Here is an 18527-nt window from a genome sequence, read left to right as displayed (position 1 = left end):
GTCTCCTTAAGTTATATGAATTTTACATCGCGTGTACAAAGATCATAAGGGCAAACCTGGATCTCCCAGTAGAGCTGTTCCTCCAAGTTTCTGGGTCTGATTCCATGGACCTAAAGAGTTAAGCAAGTGTAATAAAGCAAACTGTCCTATAATCCTGTTTCCTTGCAAAGAGTACTGCCTAAATGCATTTTAGGTTCCCATCATTAATTCAGCTCTTAGCCAAAGTTAACACTGCCAGAATTTCTTCTTTGTGGGACGTCAGGAACTGGATCTAATAAACTAGGCAGAACATCGGTATTCATTCAGGTTTTGATCAGGAGTGTTCAGTGTATAGTTTCATATGGCATTCATGCAGTTACCCACTTTTGGTACATAGGCTAAGAAGTTTTAGTATGTAGCCAGCCATGATTCAGTATTAATTGGACACGGGACAATTTTTTATCTTTTGTATTACCAGTAGGGTACAGTCAGGACCACAGCCTCCATTTCTGAGGCTCCGAACAAAATAAATGTCAAGGTAAATCTCATTCCTGCCCCCAAAATGTTATAGTTCAGCCCGTCATTGTAGGGCAAACACATTTTGTCTGTGACCGAAGGAAAATACCTTTGCCTTCAGCCTAGCTGAAGAATAAAATAATGAAGTGTAAGCTTGAGAAGAAGTGGAAACTAATTTTCCCTTGGCCTAAAACAATATGGTGTAATTCTTCTTTATGACATTGTTGAGTGATTTCTCACACTAACTGTAGCAATAACTTCTACTGAACTTCCCTTTATCCAGTTTTGGCTCAAATATCTTCCATTTGTTTCACTCTCGCTTAATTTGACATCTACATCCTGAATCTATGACTAGCTACCTGTTAACTCTCAACAATGCCACTCTTAAAGTAAAATGTTGTATCAGCTCAACAGTACTAGCTTAGCAATGGAAGCTGAATATATTGTATATTTGAAAAAAAAACAACAGCTTCATTCTGGAAGTCTTATGTCTTCTCCTGTTATGTTGGCTCAATTTGCCAACATATTTTGAGCATATGTGTTACTCTGTGTGCACAGTCACAGTACAGATGAAATTATGGGCTGAATTATGGCTGTGCTGTTAGAATCAATTTTGCGTGATTTTTTTAATTGTCTCATTATGGAAAGAGCATTTTAATTTCAGCCATGCAATAGATCTGTCTGTCTTGTGCATACCACAAAATACACATAGTGAAGCAAAATGAATTCAGGCCTCGTGGATATAAGAACTTTTTATGAGCAAGTGTAATACTCCAGATTCTTGGTGCAGCAGTACGCGTTGGCTGGAACAAATACTGTTAGGAGTTTACACAGGAGAAGAGATTTCTTCATAAATTAAATTAAATCAACAAATCACATTGACTTTGGTGGATTTCGTGGGAAATCACCAAACCCCTACAATAGTTTAAATAAAAGGGAAAAATATTTTGTCAGAGTGGCAGAACTGTAATGTCCTAAGGAGTTAGGAAGAGCATATAAATGTTGCATAAGGTTGTGTTTTGTAGTACTGTTACAGTAGCTTCTTCATTGTCACTAGAATTTAGTTATATCTATCTAGCAAAGTACTGAATATGTTTCCAGTGGGAATATCTTGTCCTCCTAACAGTGAAGAAGCTTTTTGTTGTGTTGTTGTTTTTTTTTAATGGGGCAAAGCTCAGTCAGTTGTGGTTTAAATCCTATGAAAGGATTGAAGCCTTTTTATTTGAGATATTGAACAGTAAATACCTCTTTTATTCAGATGGTCACAAAGGAAAACATAGGAAATTCTATCTGTGATGGACTCCTGCCAAGCAAGACATACACTATCAACTTAAGAAAAACAGAAACTCAGATTACCCAAGTTATACCCAAATATCATTCTCTAGAATGAGCATTCTTAGCCGATGCATGAAACCAAGAGATATTCTGATCATCAGAGCTCTTCAAGTTCAACCGATAAATAGTATCTGAAACTTAGATAATGTTGATGCACATTAAAGAACATTATAGTTTTGCTCCAGTGACTGCAACATTTTGGAAAAATTCCAATGGAATATATTTAGCAAGTCACCGATTCCTTGAAATTGAAATGTGGTGCAGAGATAGCTCAGTTTTGACAAAATGTTGACAGGATCTTAACTGGCAAACACATTTCCTGTCTGGATGCCGGTCTGGTTTGTTGATTGTCCATTTGCTGGATTACCTTGTCCCAGAGTCACTGCCATGGGGCGATGCTCACTGAACCCCCTCTGAGCTCCAGGTGTCCAGGATCCCTAGTTCACCCTGGGTGAGTACTCTGCACCCTTTTGCAAGGAGTGGTCAGAGATTTGGTACTCTTACATTTTGAGGAAGAGGAAAAAATTATTGAAGATGGAAACTTTACCCTAAATTAGAAATTGCCTTTCTGTGCACGGTTCTAGAGCATGCATCATGCTGACAAGTAGGAGGACAACTTAGGTTGTTCTGTTGATTTAGACTTAAGCTGCTGTCGTCTTGCAGAATCAGATACTGTATTTGTGCAAGGCAGAGCATTGATGCTACTCTTAAATTTTGAATTGCAGTGTAGAAGGCACTAAGAGATAGAATGATTTGTTTGAATTGTTTAGAAATTCTCCTTCAAAGAAATCTGAACTCAGCTCTTCAGCCTTCACCACTAGGTTGTCCCTTATGAATTAAAAGCAGTGTGATCTTTAGCATGGAAACCTTTCCACTGTCTTCCTGTCAGCAGTCTTGGTGTTTGACGGTCCCTTTGGTTGTTGTGGAATCGATCATGTTGCAGGGTGAAACCTTCCTCCTTCCTGTTGAATGCCACCTGCAGGTGTCCATGTGGGTGTGATGATGAAGTTCTGGGTGATGGATTTGAGCTAAATTAGAAAATCTGTTCCTGCATACTTCAGCTATAAAAATAGGGATCTAGTTAAGTTCTTTGGGTCAAGCACAAAATGCTTGAAAGGGACATGTGGGTGCAGTTAGGGAAGACTTTTACTTCCTTAGCATTTAAACTAAAACTGGTAGACTTAGACTACATTTTCTTCTACATTTTCTATTTCTTATTTATCTATAACAAGGCTTAGAAAAAACCAGCACGGAAGTTGCCCATCTTATCTCCAGTAGCATTTCTCTTCCTTCAGCTGCACTGCTGCTCACAGCAGTGATAGCTACCAGTATTTTAATTGCTGCCTGGTAGCCTCTCCCTGTCAGCACGGCTGGGTTATTAGTTGGTAGTCCCAGCTGGTGGCCATGGGCCACTAGGGCTAACAGGAATGTAGGCACAGCTGGTCTGGGTCACATCCCTGTATAATTTAGTTTGTGAAAATTTCCGATGGCCTCCAGTATGTGGTGAAAAGGATATGCAGTTAAAAGGTATCTTTCATTATCACAGACTAATTAGGGCTGTCCTAACTTCCTGAGGGAATAAGTAGTAATATCCAGTAGCTACAGAAGGTTGAAATGGGGCAGGAATTACTAGGCAGAGGAGGGAAAAATGTGCTTGTTTATGCTCCTCTGTCCTTCAGCTCTTCTATATATCTTAATGAAATGTAAACTGCATAAAAAACAAAGCTGGGAAAAATGAGAAAATGTTCTCCATCCATTAAGGTCTGTATACTCAGCACCTAATGGAGGCTAGAAGTGTTTTCTTCCTCACTGTGGAAGTGTGACGGCACAGCAGCCTTGCTCTTTAAAATTTGGATAACTTTTTTCCCTCCTTTTCTTCTTCATTTTTGTTTTATTTCTCACTTGCATTGTGGAGGCTGGTGCTATTTTCCTTCATCTCGAGAGTGACAACAGGCTGTGTGTTTGGGAGCTCCTAATCGGAAGCGATGACAAGCCCTTGAACAGAGCACTGTTGCCCTTGTCCCCATGAAATATTTTATCCTCTCTGATATCTTTGGACATGCAACTGTAATAAAGGCCAGTTTCTGCCACTGAGTATGTGTAGAAGCTGATCGCTGTTATCTTTGTGCAGGAACACCTCACAATGACATCTGTGACTGCACTGAACATGATTTCCTCCATTTCATGGGAATAAGATGATGCTTGTGCATTATTAAAAGATCCTAACAAGTTTCCTGGGGAGAGGTTGTGAAGTGCAGTGTGTAACAGTACTTATGTAATTAACTCCTTGGGATTTTAATGAACAGTACTGCTATTTTGCAACCATAATTTCCATTTTCTGGCAGCCTCAAGGTGACGAGACTGTAAATTGCATGGGGTCCCTAAGCCTCTGTCTCTGAGACGAATGGTGGATGATACTGCTATCCCTAGGTAGTGATTAACTGGAATCTAATTGTTGGTTGCAATGATGACTGAAGAGTGTATGTACCTGCAACTCCCTCTCATTTGATCTTCAGAAATATGTCTCCAGGAACGTTATCCCCCTGTACTGGGGGAGTTTTAGCCCTCCTGAATTCCCTGTCCCTTTGCATGGGGCGTCATTTGTCCTTCCCTTGATAGATACTGTTGAATTTAGTGCCCTCTGCTTTAGTTTAACATTATCGTTGAACAAACAAACACCCTCTTTTTCAGAAAATCCCCATAACAAACCCGAGCCCACTAAAAGCGTGAGTTTATCAGATACCCAGAGACTTGCAAAACCTATCTCTATTCTGTAGTTTGTCTCTGGTGCGGGTTCCTCAGCCCTCTCCAGGGACATGAACGCAATGTCTCTTCCTACTGTGCTGTTCTCACCATGGTTGGATTTGTGTATGGGGAGGCTAACACAAGCTGTAGCCTGGAAGTGTAATGGTATTTACCATGAAATGGTAATGCAGGAGTGTGGTCTTGTCCTGTGATGATAGGCCTGATTTTTCTTGAGTTGCAGCTGTCTTACTGCAGCCTCAGAACAGCTTGGACCTTTTTGGTTCCAAGAGAATTTCCGGTAATGTTTCTAAAGACAATGAGTTCCTGCCTCTTGCTCTATAGCCTTCTCCCACAGAGCAGAAATGTTTTTGTGACTTCAGATTTCATGCATTCCCATGTCTCTGGATGGAGACAGTGATGTTTCTTGGTGCATAATTCTCCTTTCATTCCCAGCATCTTTGGGTATGCTTCTAGCAGAATTCAGAAGCACCTGCTCGAAGCTAACTCCTCCAGGCGCACTGGAGAAACAAATTTTGCTTTTTACACCATGGTACCTCCAGTGAAGTCAAAACAGTTTTCCATCTGTACATAAATGGAAAGCATGTCATCTTCTGTCTAATTATCTATAATCTTTATCTATACTGCCTTAATCAGACCACTGAAATTCATCTTTATTTATTAAACTGTCTCATGGTCTGTGATTACCACTATATGCCAGAAGGTTTAAGAGCATGTTTCACTGTGGCATTTCACATCTGAATCTTTCAAAAAATCTTTCATAGTGGAAACACATATTTCTTATTCCTCTGCATCCAAAATCTCCTTTGGATGTGATTATTTACTCCCAGTTCATGCTCATGCAAATAAAGTTTCTGAGCAGAATGTCCAAGTGCTGCGAATATATGATTTTCTGCATTATCCTGGGATATAATTCATACAGTTTTCTTGAAGGTGACAAATAATTGACTCTGCCTGAAGACAGACAAAGAAATATGTCAGTTCTTGACATTGGTACATTTCTATTGTGTGCTGATGAGTCAAATCTGCAAGCTTAAGGTCTGGGCTGGGTGGCCTGTACAGTACGCTTGTGGTGTGTTTGTACTGAGGATTGTTACACCTGAAACAGTTTGAAGAGTTAGAGTAGTTACAGTGCCTCATGTAACAAAGATATGGCATCTCATGCTTAATGAAACTAGTGTAAATCTGGAGTAATACTACTTAGAATGGAGATGTTGGATTCAGTGTAATGAAGATCAGAAGCTCCTACAGAATCTATAACAGAAACTCAGGTATCTAATGGCTTGAAATTTCAGTGTTTGCAAATAAAAGCAGAAGGAAGAGAAGTAAAATTTTGTGTTAGTGTAGGTATTATGGTGTTACACTATAAAGTGTTGTAACTCCATTGGTTTGAGAAGATACTTTCACCGTACCAGATGAGGATCTGGTCTTTTGAGCCTATATATACTCCAATTAATGCTGTTGATATCATAATAAGTTATCTTAATTACTTCTAAAAATGTTCTCTTCGTTTTCCAGATGGTGCCCTGGATATGATGGGGACTTGCCCACTCAATTTTGCCTTCCATGGGATGATAACAATCTGTTTATAAGAGGTTTTAAATCTTCCCTTATATTCATGTTCTGCTCTGGCCTTGTTTATTCACAACTGAATGCCTCTGATTATTTTATCTGTCATGTGCTCAATCTCTGATGCTTTACGTAGCAGAACTGAAATAAACTGGCTGTGCTATAAGATGATCAGTGTATATTTAAGACAACGATCATTTAGCTATCTTATTTCCTTTGCAATATTTTAAAGATTAATTGTAGAGAAGCCAAGAAAGGTTCTCTATGATTCTCACTTGGCTTCTCTTCTAAGCTAAGAAAAAGCTTGGTGTTGTATGGACTTAATATTTTGGTTACTTGGTGCAGAAGTCACAGCAACCACAATGACTTGTTTTGTGTGCTAAAATCTGGATGAGCAGTGACAGAGCCATTCTCAGATATGCAAGGCTCAGTTTGCTGAGCCTGTTTCTCAGTCTTTGATTAGACTGCAGTAAGGAGTCTGATGCTTAGTATCAGTGGTAGACATGGATATGTTTCCCTTGAGGGTTGGAGAGGTGGCTGTCATTCAGTGAACCCCAGAGAGACACAAATGATTCAGTGTAGAGTAGACTTCTAAGGAGCTCAACAACAGCTCCCTTAATATAAGGCAGGAGGGTGGTGGAGTCTGTGTGAGAGTGCTACTGCTTTTTGAGTTAGCAGCACTGGGTAACGAAAAAGGCTTTTAAAGCACATAGGGATAGTGTTTTGTTTTCAAGTACTTAAAAGTAGTTGAGTACTTTAAAGTAGAAATATAATCTTAAAAATCTTTGCCATTGGAATTTGTTTTTTTAACTGTTTTGATTGTCATATTCACGATTTTGTAAGAAACATTTGGTTGCATGATTTTTCTATTAAGAGGGATGGCCTCAACACCAAAGCATAGAAGTGGAACAAAACAACACAGTCAGCTTTATTGCCTGTGCCAAAAGGACTTTGTATGGTTTCTCTTTCCTTCATCCAGAAAAACTGATCTAGGCACTGCTGTCTCGTGGATTGTGGTTTACTAATCCCACCATAGGTGTGAGAGTTGGGAATGGTTTGTGCTCTGTTTCTCAGAAAAAAATGCTACCTGCTTATAACCTGAAAGCTGTGCATTTAAACCCTAGGTGAAGAGGACATCTGGGATGCTCAGGATGGCCCATCTGCAGCCTGGACAGCTTCTCAGGAAAGGTACCCTGCTCACCATGCAGGAGAGCAGACCTTTGCTGGGCCTTGTTTCTCAACAGTTACACCTTGTATTAATACATATGGCTCGTACATAGGGCCTTTGAGCAAGGCCCAGATTTGCCAGCTGCAGCAGTGCTTTTTGTGCTTCAGTCTCCAGCACAAATTCACGTCCTCAAACTGGCATCTGAGAAGATGTCAGCAAATCAGTCTTGTTCTTAAATGAATGGATTTTGCCTTCTGCGCTATTGTAGCACTTAACGTATTTTCTCTACCTCTTTGGTTGTGTATATGTTTTTAGTTACTTTCTAGGACTTATTTCACATTACTTGATCCTTTATACATCATCACAAAGGGAAGATTAGATTCTGCTGCTCTGTTTGGGTGCTGGTTTACTCTCACCTTGTTCCCACTGGGGCAGCTGGCTGTACTGGTCATGTAGTTGGCTGCCATTGTACCGAGGAATATGCAACTTTCTCTTTTACCTTAAGGTGGAATTATTTTCTTACTGTATTGCTCCTTGTACTTGGATGACAGAGCCCATGTTTGGAACTGGTGCAGTAGGAACAGTAAATAATTTGTAGCAGTTTTCATCCCAATCATCACTCTTTTTCACATATTAAACTAGTTCTTAGTTAACTTTCATTACATATAGTCTTTGTACATGATGATTCACTTGTTTGTATTGTGATTGTCTCAGTCGTGAGTCAAGGTGTTCTACTTCCAGGATTTCCACAAATGCAAAACAAACATTGCTCTTAAAAAAGACCTTAGACCTGCTTTCACCTATCCTACTTTCAATGTAGAACTAATATGAAATTACTAGCGAATACAGTTCGATTGGTTTTGAAAGTGGATTTTTATTCTATCATCACAGAGTTGGAGAATGCATGCAGTCCATCTCGTGTGCCACTTAGTTATTCAGTGTTGCAGCTGGAGATAGGGAGGCCATATGCAATGTACTGTCCCATTTGGCTGGGGGCTGCCTCTAGCCGTCACAGGTGGTGTTCTTTCATTTACAATAGTGCTCTTTAAAATATAAATGACTGCATTTATAACATCAGCTCCTTCTCTTTCTTTGGAATACCCCAGCTAAAGTTACATCACATATAACAAATGGTCTCATTCCCTTGAGAATTAGTTTAATTACTCACATAGATGGGTAAAGGATATATCGTGTCTGAGATATTAATTTAACCATGCTTTAATTAAGAGGTCAACTGTGAAAGACTGCAGAACACCTCCCACTTAAGAAGTGCCAAATGGAATGGTGGAAAGATAGAAGGCTCTGACACGGTGAGCTTTTTACTGTCTGCAGGAGTATTTGCTTTCTTTCTAAGTTTCATTACAACAAAGTTTGCATCTGGAAAATACATATCATCTTTTATTCGCTCATCGTGTTTTCTAACATTAAAAGCTTTTTAGCTCCAGAGTCATTTAGGCATCAAAGCAGTGTGTCTCTTGCCTTTTGGAAGTGATGGCCGCTCCTAGGCACCAGTGATTTCCATTAGAGCTGTCAGCGCTGTGTCCTCTCAGCCAGTGGGCTTGAAGAATGGGGCTGTGACTGTCTTGTTTCCCTATGCTCCTGCAGTGGGGCATAAGGGAGGATGTGGAGTGAGTGTTCACCAGAGGGAACCAGATGCTGCCATCTCTGAACACAACACCCAGTTGTTTCTTCCTTATGGCTTACTGTGAGTGTGGATGGATTCCTTTCAGCATTTAATTTGAAAGCCCTGTTTCTTACTAACTCAAAAATCAAGGAAATGGACTTGGAAAGCATTCAGGAAGAAAGAAGTAAAAATGGGCAGGTAGAAGGAAGGAGTGTCTCATAACAAGATTACAGAAAACTAGACAGTAAGAATGACTTGTAAGAGTGGGGCCAGGACAGCATCAAATGAGCTTGTTTTGCTTTACCCTGAAAGATGGAGCAGGCTTAAAGAGGTGGCTACAGATAGGAACAGACAATCACTGGCCACCAATTGAAGGGTTTCTCAAAATTAGCCTGTTACACGTTCAGAAAGACTAAGTGACTGAGTCAGGCAGTACCATCACTCTCCAAATATCAATTTAGAGGTCAGATGACAATTTTTATTTACATCTTTTCTATCATTTACTGTCAGTGTGAATTGCTTACTCATTAAGATATTCTTCTGATGCGATATACAGAAAGTTTCTTTTCAGAAACTTTTTTCTTTTTTCATGTATTTTCTGCAGCTGTTTTCTGTTTTCTGTGATTAGTGGTCATTTCCCTTTCTGCTTTTAAAGCAGAGTAACAGTTCAGCTATGCCACTGCCTTCCTCTGCATCCCTGGAGGAAAACTGGTGGAGTACTGGAAAAACACAGAGTTAAATATTAACGTGAACTACTAAATGTTCTCACTGCAAAAAGTCAGGAACACTTCCAAGCACTGAAAGCAGACTTTCCTTTCCTGTAGTTAAATTTTGCTGCTTAAATTCCAAAGCTACAGCTTGCTCAGTCATTATTTTAACACGGTTAAACATTAAAAATCAGGCTGCTTCTCCTTCCCAGGTGATAGATATAGGGAAAGAATCTCATGCAGAGACTTAATGCTGAGACATATAATAAGTTTTTTTCTAAGTAAGAGGTTGATTTTTTCCCCTTTGGGCTTAGAAGTACAAGCTCCATTGCTTGCTCTTTTAGTCAGAAAGGCAGTGTTAATAAACACTGTGATTTGGTGTCAATGCTATAGTAACTCCTTTAGGCATAATCTGAACAGGGCTTCTGTTGTGTTATAAACACATATAGCCATCTCCTTTCATATTAGCTGAGGACTTGTACTTCTGACAGATCTCAGAAATACCAACCTCTTACCAAATCTCTTCCTTGTCTAGCCTAAATCTGCTTGCCTTTTCTTTTTTTTCCTTCCCGTTTTTCCCCCATTTTTTTTTAAACTGGGAACAGCAAGATTTTACTTTAGATAATCATTTTGGACTTGCATTGGAATATTTCGTTAGCAGAGTTTCTAACTATTAATGGCAAAGTCTGCTGTGAGAGCGCAAGGACTAGACGGAATCCATTGTGCTTTCAGCGAGTCTTTTTATTCGTTTTTAATCTAATTCAGGAAATGCAGTTCTGTAGAACCAGTAATTATTTCCCTTCGTAATTCATATTTTGCTGAAAAATCAATCCCTCACATGAGAAGCCAGGAGAGTACCATATATTACTCATTATATGCTTCTGATCATCTCTCCTAACTCTTTAGTGGAGTAAGCAAAATGATTTTAACTTGACAAAACCGTGGGTGCTCCCTAGGACAGGAGTTGTATCCTGCTCTACGTTAACTGGTGAATCAGGAGCAGTAGAGCCCATGGCACTGAACTGGAAGGGCTAGATTGGTTAATAGAACACTTCTGGGATGGTGTTGTTAAACCTTCTGTCTGTATGTGGAAAAACTATGCATGGCGATATGGAGTTAATCCTTCACAAAGAAAGTGATGGGTTTTGTTTTAATCCTGGTTACTTGCACAGTAGCATCATGAAGCAAGAGAGGTCCTGGCATTTGTATGAGGCACGTGCTTCTGCCTACGGACTGCCAGTGAGATAAGTCAATAAAACAACCATGCAAGGCAGAGATTGCTTAGAGGTGGTGGAGACCTATTAGGCTATCTCGCCCTCCTGCATGCCAGCAAGGAGTTGTTTCAATTGGATTTGCATTAAAGGACGGAAGAACAGCTGAGTAAAGCACAGGATAACAGTGCTGTGTGATGGGGCCGAAGCTCCGCGGTACTTCAATTCTTACATTTACATCTGCCTTTGCACCCTGTAAGCAGCAGTAGCCAACCAATTTTTCTTTCCAAGCTGTTTGATGTAAGTATAACAACAGACTGAACAGGAGCCATTCTGGTGGCACAGATGTGCGGTTTTGCTCAATAATGTTTTTGTGTTTTTTTTTCTCAAAGAAGAACAAGAAAAGACAAAAATCAGTGAGTATGTCTTTGTGCGTGCGTGTGTTTGACAGACATCTGTCCGTGTTATACCAGTTGTGAGATGACAATGGCTACTCTGCCTGACCACAGGGAGGGAATGTTACAGAGCCAGCACTAAGAGAACAAAGGCCTGGCCGCATCGTGGCTGTGTGCAGCATGCTGTTGGTGTGGAGCAAGCAACCATTTCCTATTACAGTAGTGTCTCACATTTATGCTGGGCTGCAATGCAAAGTGATTCAACTCACTGGGAGCTGCTGCATGCAGTTCTGGTACTGACAGAGGAGGTCTCTGTGGTCAAAAAGGCAGACAGGCGTGTTGGCGCTGGTGTTTTAAGCAGCTTCATCTGGTGACTGGACAGGGAATTGCAGGCACATTTGTTTCATTGCATTAATTTCTTGCATTATTCCCCTTTTGTCTGTTATTGTTTCTTTACCAGTATTTGTGTTTCAATAGGAAAAGAATTCTGTGGTGAGCTATGTGCATGTCCTACTTCTTTTCAGGCCTGACATGTTTATATATACAAAGAGTTATGGATGAACTAAAGAGGACCAAAGAAGCTCAGAAATTCTTTGGAAAAGCTTGTCAAATTTTTAATTAATGGGCATGGAGCAGAGGGAGTGAAATCTGTTGCTTAATACCATAATAGGCAGTACAGTGCCTGTGCCTCTCTCTGCCATCCTTAACAGACAGATTTATTTTTGGTAATGAGACATTTATCTCCTTTGCATCTATTAAAAGCCAATTCCAGTGTCAAAAAAATCAGTTGGAAATAACATGAAAAAATGTAGTGGTGAAATGTGCTTGGGTTTTCTGTATGTTTCTCAGAGCTCTGTCAAATCTTTTTTCACTTTAGCTTAGTTTATTTTAGTTTATTTTTGCCTTGCTGCAGTTTGCGTTTCCAGATAATTAAGGTGTTATCTTGATAGCACCAAATAATGATACGAATATTTAGATTGTGTAAAGAGGCTTAATGGAATTACTTGCAGGCCAATAATTAATACAACATCAGTGTAAATAAGCGGTTTTAACCTTTTTTCTGTATGTGGACCCTAAATTTGTTTTGTTAGATCCTGGTCCCTTCTGTACCTGATTTAACCCTATTGCCGATAGGCTTGCTTTTATGAATGGACATCTTTGCACAAAACAAAACCACTGATAAATATCAGTGGTAAGTGGCAGCCTGGATCTTCCCTCCTGGTGCCATGGAAAAGGAGTCCACACAAATAATTGTGGAAACGAGTGCCCATTTGTTTAATAAATAAATAAACATATTTCTCACCCTAATTTGAGACAATTTAGTTACGAAGGTGTTTTCACACTTGTGGACTGGGTCATTAATTTCATTGTTAAGCAGATCAGCAAGCAGACAGCTTTTCTTAATCTGTCCATAGAGCAACTTGTGTGGACTGTAGATGAATGCAATGGATTTTTGCAGGAATTTGTGTGAAATCTTGTGGGATTTATTAGGTACCCCTTAATAGATTTTCAAGCTTCTGTTGCATTTTGCAGGTGGAATGTAGTTTTCCTAGTGAGATCTGTATTGCTTGACAAGTGATGAAAAACCAACAGCTTTCTTTTTGGTTTGCAAATAAGCATTTATTAAACAAGCTATTTGGTGCCTCTGCACCTCCATTTTGTCTGCTGTAGTGAAGAGGAAATGGCCAGGATAGCAGAAAGGCTGAGTGATACAAAGTGACCCAGAAGCTCATTCCAGGAAGTTTATTTTCAGAAAGTGTTGAGTATTTAAACTTTGAAAACCCTTTAAAGTATTTGTGATTCATACCCGACTTTCTTTCAGTCTTCGCTGATAGGCATCTCTTAGATATGACTTAAGACTAAATGGGTTGATGCGCAGAATGCTGTGACTTCTTAGCTGATAAAGTGCTAATTATAAAAAAGTACTACAACCCATCTAGTAACAGAAGCACAGATAACAAACATTAAAAGGTTCCTATTCCAGATGAGTTATTTCTTCCAGCTCCATGGGTGAAACATCTTTTCCACTGCATCCTACTTAGAAGGGATTCTTTTCTATACAGTACAAATCCTACAATTGTCCTTACCTACCCATTTCCTTCCACTCTTCTGTTCTTGCATAAAAGTTATTCTCCTCATTTGGCTACTTCTGCAGCCTCTATTTCTATGTACTATAAACAGTGCTACCCTTTCTTCCCAGTATCCTCCTACACATGCTTTTGAAGAGCTCTGGTTGCTAGGATTACAGTACCAGAGGTGGGGGAAAGTGTCCCTTCGTCATCAGCTTCCTTTTGTGATTTTCTGTTCCTTTTTGCATTACTAAAGTCATTTTTTCCAAAGACATGTTTGTCGTAAGACCTTTCGGCAGCAGTACTGTTGCTGCTGTGATCCTCAATACTCTTCCTGGCTTTTTGTTTGAGATGCATGGAAAGTCAGTGACTAAGCTGGAGAAAATGACTTGATTTCATTCTGTGCTGTCAGTTGAACCTTTAGTATCTTGCCTGGGGACTGCTTTCCTTTGTGATTAAAAGGGACAAGCACTCCAAAATGGCATGGGCTGTGACACTGTTTTCTCTTCCCTCTCTTTTCTCCCTGCTCCCCCAAGCTCAAGTTTTATTAATGCTGGGTCTATAGTGTATCATGTACAGTGCAGAGCTGGGCATGGTTCTCCTTCACAAGAAGGTGTGTGGAAAGTGACAGCCTTCATATTCCTATAAGTGGCACGGCAACTGTCCTTTGATGTGCCAGACTGATTTTTGCAAGAATTGACATGATGTTAGACTCTTGTGGGTGCAAGGATGGACGTACATGTTCTTTGCTTGCTAACATGGGCTTCTATACAATGTTGGCACTGTTTGTTTACTTTCAATACAGGGCATGTTTTTCAGTGTACTTGAGCTACAGAGTTCAGCTCCTGAAAGTTGTAGTACTTATTCCAGGGATCTCACCTTAGCCTTTTTCTGGAAGGGATAAAAAAATCCAGTCATTCCAAAATCTGTCTAAAACCTTAAGTTTGAAATGCATTCGCAGTGCTCAAAACAGTCCGGGATAGTGCCAGACTTCCTGGAGGCTGCTGGACCTGTTTTACAAGGCAGGAGCTCCTACTGGGAGAACTTAAGCTCCCATGGCTCTTAGCGATTTGCCTGAGACACTCAGGAGCGGTCACTTTAATATTTATGCAACAGTTGAATGGTTCCTCTTGTCAAAAAGGGTCAGCATGCAGTTATAATGAAGACCAAAGTTTTGAACAGCCCACTCATCTCTGCATCCTGACTTGTTCCTATTTTATGCGCTTAACAGGGGTGGTGGAACGGTTGTTGGTCATAATGTGAGTAAAAAGGTCAAAGCTTGTGGTCAAAAGTAGTTAAGCATTGCTAAGGATGGTTTGAGAGGAGGCAATGAAGTGGAATAGTTGTGAATAAGATAAGTTTGTGTAAGGTGCAGGAAAGGTTTCCGGATTATTCATTGTACCTCCAGCAACTTCCAGTTTCACAACATCTTTATTTTTGATACCCAAGATGTGTACATTTGTTACTCATACCTGAATATCCAATTATTTCCACACTTATAAGTAATTCAGAAAATTTTCTTGTGCTCTAAAGTAGTGCCACAGGCAGAATGTACGTTCCGTACTTTATTTATTTAAAAGATAATAATTCAGATATTTTACTTCCATCTTTATCAATCTCTCTGAAAGCTGCACGGCTCTCACATAAGCAAATTAGACTGTTGCACTTGTGAGAAAGGAAATGCGTGTGTAATTGCCCCTCACCAGACTATTTTGTAGGGAGCGGGCAACATCGTGGGTATGGTTTCTTCAGGCTGTAAATCAGCAGTTTAAAAGCAGAATTTAATTTTGCTGTTATTGCCCTTCTAGCTGTTAGGAATGTAGTTGCAATGTGTGCCTGACTCTCGAGGATATCCGTAGGAAGCATGTGTTAGTGATTGAAGTTAATTGGGCTCTCAAAGATTTTCTCCTCCGAAGCAAACCAATGGAAACAACAGTCCTTTGGCACTCCAAATTAACATTAGATAAGTGTGGTTCATGTCAGGGTTACTTATCTAATGGCAACCCTGACTGTTACTGCTCTTTAGAATCATGTGTGCTCCAACATACTTCGGCATTTTGCTGTCTTGAAGCTCGTGGAAATTTCATCATTTTCCTTGAGTAATGTTCTTGGAATTGGGGTATACGTATCTCCCTTCATGTTCTCTGTTTTCAAGCTCTGCATTTTAGCCAAAAACATCCAGGAGTTTTTACTGAAAATAGGTCTGACTTTTTCTTGTTTGATTGTTTCTCTTCTCAGAGACATTTGTTTGTGAAACGTGCCTGGGGATAGGGCACATTTGAGTCAACAAGCTGTCGTGCAGGCAAACAGTCCAAGTCTGACACGTTACAAGCAACTTGCATTCAGTATTTTGATAAATTAATATAGAACAAAGTGTTGCATCTCTGTGTTTTCCGTAACAGTACTGCCATTAGAGCATGAGTGATTGAAACTATAACTTGAATGGGCTTGGTTGGTCCCATGACTTAAAGATGGGCATTGGATAGCGGATTTGATCCAGAGTGAGTTAAAGATAGAAAGGAGGGATACAAGTGTGCCTTTTTCATTTATTAAGAGTTCTTCTTTAGGGATCTTAGCTTGCCACAGCATCCAAATAAGGTAGATGAGCATTACTTTTCTCTCCATGGATAGTAAGAAATCAAGATCTGAATGCTATTGAAAGACAAACAGCCAAGCTAGGCATGCAGGCAAAAATGTGTCTGTTTGTGGAATAGCCTGATTTCTGAAATTACGAGGAGGATAAGCCTCAGAAACTGAGGAGATGGGAAAAGGAGTGAGATGTGTGTAGATCATTAGTCCTTGCTTCTGGGTTAATGTAAGTGGTGAAGCGAGTTGATTCCTAACAGGGAAGAAGAGGTAGGAATGTTGATGGGGATTTTACTTGTTCCCCAAAACAGCATTGTGGGAAGGGGAAAACTCCTCACTGACTGGCAGGAACATACGAACAAGTGCACAGATCCTAGAACTGCAAAAGGAGCAGCAGGACAAGAGGGTGGTGGCACACAATTTGTCTGGTGTATCTGTTGTAATTTCCTTGGAAATAAATAGGAGGTATTACTTTTGGTGTGACCTACCAAGCATAGTGCCATTCCTGCAGGGGAAAAGCTACTGTCTTTTCTCAGTCCTATTAGGCTACTGTTTGCAAAGTGAAGAAAGAAGCAGGGAGGAGCTTTTCAGTTTCAAGAAGTGCCTGATTCTATATTGCAAACTGACAGCTTTTCACTGGGAGTGTACAGAAGTGATAAATATTCCCTTATCATGATCCAAACACAAAATCCTCCCCACCCTGAGGCTCTGTGGTAGGTGACAGCTCAGAGCGTAGGCCCTGCTCTTATCATCCACATCAAACTTGGAGAGCAGCAGTTGATGTCTGCTGGTTGCTCATATTTCTGATCACTTGTCCTTGGTGGTGGCAGCAGAGAATGAACTTCCCTTTTTCTATGGCCTGCTCTTGAAAATGTATAGAGAAATGCCTGATGTGAGTGGGGAAAGGGGCAGGTGAATTCCCCCTAATGAGGTCAGAAAAACCCAGACTTAAGCTTGAGCAGAAATCTTGAAAACAAATCTACAGGACTGAGATCTCGCTGAAATAATCTGGATAGCTTTTGCAGATCTGCCTTGCTGGGCAGCTTTTCTCCCAGTGGGTTCTTAGGGAGACCTGCAGGAAGTGGTGAGCAAAGGCGGGAGGACGTGCTTCCCTGAGAGATTGCAGGATGGAAAAGCAGCACTATAATTCTCTCCCTCAGGAGAGAGCTGGCTCTGTGGCACACCCACTGTATCCCGACATGTATGTATCCACAAACGGTGTCTGCCAGTAGGAAAACACCTGACGAATACAAATGGCCATTGCTGCAAAGCAGACATCTCTGTTCTTGAGAAATTTTGTCCCACTCCTGTCTCACAGGTAATGTATTAAATGCAGCATAGTAAGAGTAGTGTTAGAACATCAGTCAAGCTGTGATTTATGTGATGAGCTGGGAAAATTCAACTGTTTACCAACTTTCACAGTATTTTTAGGATGTATAGAACTGCTGAAAGATTTCAGAGATGGTGAACAGAAGTTATCCTGTATTGGCTGCATATTTGGCACTATTTTAACCTGCTATGGAATGTTACCTTTCAAGCCTGTGTCTGATATATTAGATCAAAACATATTCCTGTCTCCAAATGCCAACAGCAGCACATTCAGTTCCCTGGATTTCAGCAGCTAAAGTGGGTGTTGCAGGAAGTTTGGCACTGTTTCTCTTTACAGAATAATAAACACGGATGATGTTGCTTTGAGTTTTATATAGACATGGAGGCTCTTTACTCATAAAAGCTGATTCATAGACAAATGATGTCTTTCAGCTTTTAAAAAATAACTGTTGGAGTAGATAGGCTAGAAATAATTGTAAGAATTTCTCACAGACCCCAGACTGGTGTTTTTTTCTATTTTTTGCTGAGAGACCATTTTAGAGTTCATTTTTCTAACAGGTACATTAAATTATTATATTCTAAAACACTTGTTGCTTTTCTCTTTTCCAGGAGGAGGCCGGAGCACACCTGTGGACCTGTGGCTTCTCTTTCTGCAAGCTCTGACAAAGGTATGTGCGCTGTTACACTCCTTAGTATTCATCTCAAATGCAGTATGGAAGCTTTCAAAAAAATGACTTGCAAAGCTATTGCTAGAAGAAAAATACTTACTTGATTTTTAATGTAATATTTTATAGACCAGACAAAAGTCTTCCCCACAAAGTTGCATTGAATTAAAACTAAGCTTGAAAATTCATGTTAATGCATGCAGCAATGACTGTGCTGCTTGTACCATCTACTGTGAGTTGTTGTTCAAGCCTGGGCTCCGTGATAATGGCAAAACAATTGGTTTCAGAGGCTCCAGAAGAGAACAAAGTTACTTAATAGCAGGTAAACTCTGACTTCAAAATCATGGCCAGTGTCTGTTGATTAACATGAATACCCAACGTCACGCTCTAACTCAGTTACCACTCCTGGGCAAATATGTGATGTAGTGGAAGTGTTGTGTCCTCACTTGCTGAGAGTCTCCCTAGATCTCAGTAAGGAAGTCTTATTTTCTAATGAAGGACGGAATCAAGGTTGTACCTCTCCAGCAGCTTAGTACCTGAATCCAGGAGTTTTTACCGGGAAAACTGCCTCAGATGGAGAAAGTGCCTTCAGCAGATGTGTAAGATTTTTA

General features: G+C 40.2%; 1 protein-coding gene across 33 annotated transcripts in view; it reads left to right on the top strand.

Moving 5' to 3' along the window:
• Positions 1-18527, top strand: part of SORBS1 (sorbin and SH3 domain containing 1) — a 163132-nt gene that overhangs the window by 21804 nt on the left and 122801 nt on the right. For 28 of the 33 annotated variants that reach the window (XM_021398263.1, XM_021398281.1, XM_021398280.1 and 25 more), the window contains one exon: positions 17861-17919. The gene's annotated coding sequence lies outside the window, so the exon portion shown is untranslated. Of the gene's footprint in view, positions 1-15732; positions 17241-17860; positions 17920-18527 lie in introns of those variants that run through there. The other 5 variants (XM_021398285.1, XM_021398284.1, XM_021398249.1 and 2 more) reach the window with 4 other exon arrangements.

The sequence above is a fragment of the Numida meleagris genome, chromosome 5 (assembly GCF_002078875.1).
Source record: "Numida meleagris isolate 19003 breed g44 Domestic line chromosome 5, NumMel1.0, whole genome shotgun sequence".
NCBI classification, from domain to species: Eukaryota; Metazoa; Chordata; class Aves; order Galliformes; family Numididae; genus Numida; species Numida meleagris.
The sequence above is the reverse complement of the archived record's forward strand: the minus strand, read 5'-3'. Positions and strand labels throughout refer to the sequence as shown.